Source organism: Poecile atricapillus, chromosome 37 (genome assembly GCF_030490865.1).
Source record: "Poecile atricapillus isolate bPoeAtr1 chromosome 37, bPoeAtr1.hap1, whole genome shotgun sequence".
NCBI classification, from domain to species: Eukaryota; Metazoa; Chordata; class Aves; order Passeriformes; family Paridae; genus Poecile; species Poecile atricapillus.
This window is the reverse complement of record NC_081285.1, coordinates 2,181,604-2,186,047: the sequence shown is the minus strand read 5'-3', so window position 1 is coordinate 2,186,047 and position 4,444 is coordinate 2,181,604.

Genomic DNA, 4,444 nt, shown 5'->3' with positions numbered 1-4,444 from the left:
GTGACACCGGAGTGACCCACAGTGACACCGGACTGAGCCCCGGGGACACCGAGGGGACACCGGGGGACACCGGGGGACACCGGAGTGACACCACAGTGACACCGGAGTGACACCGGAGTGACACCGGACTGAGCCCTGGGGACACCGAGGGGACACCGAGGGGACACCGAGGGACACCGGAGCGACACTGGAGTGACACCGGAGTGACAGCGGAGTGACACCGGAGTGACACCGGAGTGACACTGGAGTGACACCGGAGTGACACCGGAGTGACACTGGAGTGACACCGGAGTGACACCGGAGTGACACTGGAGTGACACTGGAGTGAGCCCCGGGGACACTGAGGGGACACCGAGGGGACACCGAGGGACACCAAGGGGACACCGAGGGACACCGGAGTGACACCGGAGTGACACCGGAGTGACCCCGGACTGAGCCCTGGTGACACTGGAGTGACACCGAGGGACACCGGAGTGACCCCAGTGACACCGGAGTGACACCGGAGTGACACCAGAGTGACACCACAGTGACACCGGAGTGACACCGGAATGAGCCCTGGGGACACCGAGGGGACACCGGGGGGACACCGGAGTGACACCAGAATGACACCGGAGTGACACCGGAGTGACACCGGACTGAGCCCCAGGGACACCGAGGGGACACCGGAGTGACACCGGAGTGACCCTGGAGTGACCCCTGAGTGACCCCTGAGTGACCCGAGAGACACCGGAGTGACCCCGGACTGAGCCCCAGTGACACTGAGGGGACACCGGGGGACACCGGAGTGACACCGGAGTGACACCGGAGTGACCCCGGACTGAGCTCTGGGGACACTGAGGGGACACTGAGGGGACACCAAGGGACACCGGAGTGACACCAGAACGACACCGGAGTGACACCGGAGTGACACCGGAGTGACACCGGACTGAGCTCTGGGGACACTGAGGGGACACTGAGGGGACACCAAGGGACACCGGGGGACACCGGACACCGGGGGACACCGGAGTGACACCGGAGTGACACCGGACTGAGCCCCGGGGACACTGAGGGGACACCGAGGGACACCGAGGGGACACCGGAGTGACCCCCCAGTGACCCCGGACTGAGCCCCGGGGACACCGAGGGGACACCGGGGGACACCAAGGGACACCGGAGTGACACCGGAGTGACACCAGAGTGACACCGGAGTGACCCACAGTGACCCCAGACTGAGCCCCGGGGACACCGAGGGGACACCGAGGGACACCGAGGGACACTGGAGTGACACCGGAGTGACCCCCCCAGTGACACCGGAGTGACACCAGAGTGACCCCCCAGTGACACCGGAGTGACCCCGGACTGAGCCCCGGGGACACCGAGGGGACACTGAGAGACACCGAGGGACACCGGAGTGACACCACAGTGACCCCACAGTGACACCGGAGTGACCCCCAATGACCCGAGTGACACTGAGAGACACCGGACTGACCCCAGAGTGACCCCCCCCAGTGACACCGAGTGACCCCCAGTGACCCTCAGTGACCCCGGACTGAGCCCTGATGACACCGAGGGGACACCGAGAGACACTGGAGTGACACCGGAGTGACCCCCAGTGACCCCCAGTGACCCGGTGACACTGAGGGGACACCGAGAGACACCGGAATGACACCGGAGTGACCCCGGAGTGACCCCCCAGTGACATCGGAGTGACACCGAGTGACCCCAGACTGAGCCCCGGTGACACCGAGAGACACCGAGGGACACCGGAGTGACCCCCCAGTGACACCGAGTGACCCCCAGTGACACCGGACTGAGCCCCGATGACACCGAGGGGACACCGAGGGACACCGGAGTGACACCGGAGTGACACCGAGTGACCCCCAGTGACCCCGGACTGAGCCCCGATGACACCGAGAGACACCGGAGTGACACCGGAGTGACACCGGGAGTGACCCCCCAGTGACACCGAGTGACCCCCAGTGACACCGGAGTGACCCCCAGTGACACCGAGAGACCACCGGAGTGACACCGAGAGACACTGAGGGACACCAAGAGACCCCGGAGTGACCCCCCCAGTGACACCGGAGTGACACCCAGTGACCCTGGGACTGACCCCCAATGACCCGAGTGACACCGGAGTGACCCCAGACTGACCCCCGGTGACACCTGAGGGACACCGAGTGACACCGAAGTGACCCCCAGTCACCCCGGACTGACCCCCAGTGACCCAAGTGACACCAAGAGACACCGGAGTGACACTGGAGTGACCCCCAGTGACCCCGAGTGACACTGAGTGACCCCCAGTGACCCTGGAGTGACCCTGGAGTGACCCTGGAATGACCCCTGAGTGACCCTGAGTGACCCTGGAGTGACCCCAGAATTACCCCTGAGTGACCCTGAGTGACCCCAGAATGACCCTGAGTGACCCCAGAATGACCCCGGGAGTGACCCTGAGTGACCCCTGAGTGACCCTGGAGTGACCCCAGAGTGACCCGGAGTGACCCCAGAATGACCCTGAATGACCCCACAGTGACCCCTGAGTGACCCTGAGTGACCCCGGAATGACCCCTGAGTGACCCCTGAGTGACCCCGGAGTGACCTTGAGTGACCCCAGAATGACCCCGGAGTGACCCCACAGTGACCCTGAGTGACCCCGGAGTGACCCCTGAGTGACCCCAGAGTGACCCCTGAGTGACCCCTGAGTGACCCAGAGTGACCCCGGAATGACCCCGGAGTGACCCCCGGAGTGACCCCTGAGTGACCCTGAGTGACCCCAGAATGACCCTGAGTGACCCTGAGTGACCCTGAGTGACCCCTGAGTGACCCTGAGTGACCCCAGAATTACCCCAGAGTGACCCTGAGTGACCCAGAATGACCCCTGAGTGACCCCTGAGTGACCCCGGAGTGACCCTGAGTGACCCCGGTCCCAGGCCCCCCCCCCCAAACCCGGGGTCCAGCCAGAGCCCCCCTTGGACAATGGGGGGGGGGGTCCTGACCTGTCCCCCTCCCCCCCAGGCCGGGTTTGGGGGGGTTTGGGGTCAGTTCTGGGGGGGTTTGGGGTCAGTTCTGGGGGGTTTGGGGGGTTTGGGGTCAATTTTGGGGGGGTTTGGGGTCAGTTCTGGGGGTTTGGGGTCAGTTTTGGGTCAGTTTTTGTGTCAGTTCTGGGGGGGTTTGGGGTCAGTTCTGGGGGGGTTTGGGGTCAGTTCTGGGGTTTGGGGTCAGTTCTGGGGGGTTTTTGTGTCAGTTCTGGGGGGGTTTGGGGTCAGTTCTGGGGGTTTGGGGTCAGTTCTGGGGGGTTTTGGGTCAGTTTTGGGTCAGTTTTGTGTCAGTTTCTGGGGGGTTTGGGGTCAGTTCTGGGGGGGTTTGGGGTCAGTTCTGGGGGGTTTGGGGTCAGTTCTGGGGGTTTGGGATCAGTTCTGGGGGGGTTTGGGGTCAGTTCTGGGGGTTTGGGGTCAGTTCTGGGGGGGTTTGGGGGTCAGTTCTGGGGGTTTGGGGGTCAGTTCTGGGGGGGTTTGGGGGTCAGTTCTGGGGGTTTGGGGTCAGTTCTGGGGGGTTTGGGGTCAGTTCTGGGGGTTTGGGGTCAGTTCTGGGGGGTTTGGGGTCAGTTCTGGGGGGGTTTGGGGTCAGTTCTGGAGAGTTTTGGGGTCAGTTCTGGGGGGGTTTGGGGTCAGTTCTGGGGGTTTGGGGTCAGTTCTGGGGGTTTGGGGTCAGTTCTGGAGGATTTGGGGTCAGTTCTGGGGGTTTGGGGTCAGTTCTGGGGGTTTGGGGGGGTTTGGGGTCAGTTCTGGGGGTTTGGGGGTCAGTTTTGGGGGGTTTGGGGTCAGTTTTGTGTCAGTTCTGGGGGGGTTTGGGGTCTGTTTTGGGTCAGTTTTGTGTCAGTTTTGGGGGGGGTTTGGGGTCAGTTCTGGGGGGGTTTGGGGTCAGTTTTGGGGGTTTGGGGTCAGTTCTGGGGGGGTTTGGGGGGTTTGGGGTCAGTTCTGGAGGATTTGGGGTCAGTTCTGGGGGTTTGGGGTCAGTTCTGGGGGGGTTTGGGGTCAGTTTTGGGGGGGTTTGGGGTCAGTTCTGGAGCAGTTTTGGGGGTCCCGACCCCTCCCCGGTGCCAATAAAGTCAATTTGAACTTTGGGGTGTCCTGAGGAGCCGAAATGGGGCTGGGGGAGCGCGGGGGGGGAGGGGGGGAGCAACTCTGGGGGGGTTTGGGCTCAGTTTGGGGGTTCCTGGGGAACTTTTGGGGTTCCTGAGGCAGTTTTGGGGTTCCTGGAGCAGTTTTGGGGCGGTTTTGGGGTTTCTGGGGCAGTTTTGGGGTTCCTGGGACACTTTTGGAGCAGTTTTGGGGTAGCTTGGGGCAGTTTTGGGGTTCCTGGGGCAGTTTTGGGGCAGTTTTGGAGTAGCTTGGGGCAGTTTTGGGGTTCCTGAGGCAGTTTTGGGGTTCCTGGAGCAGTTTTGGGACCATTTTGGGGCAATTTG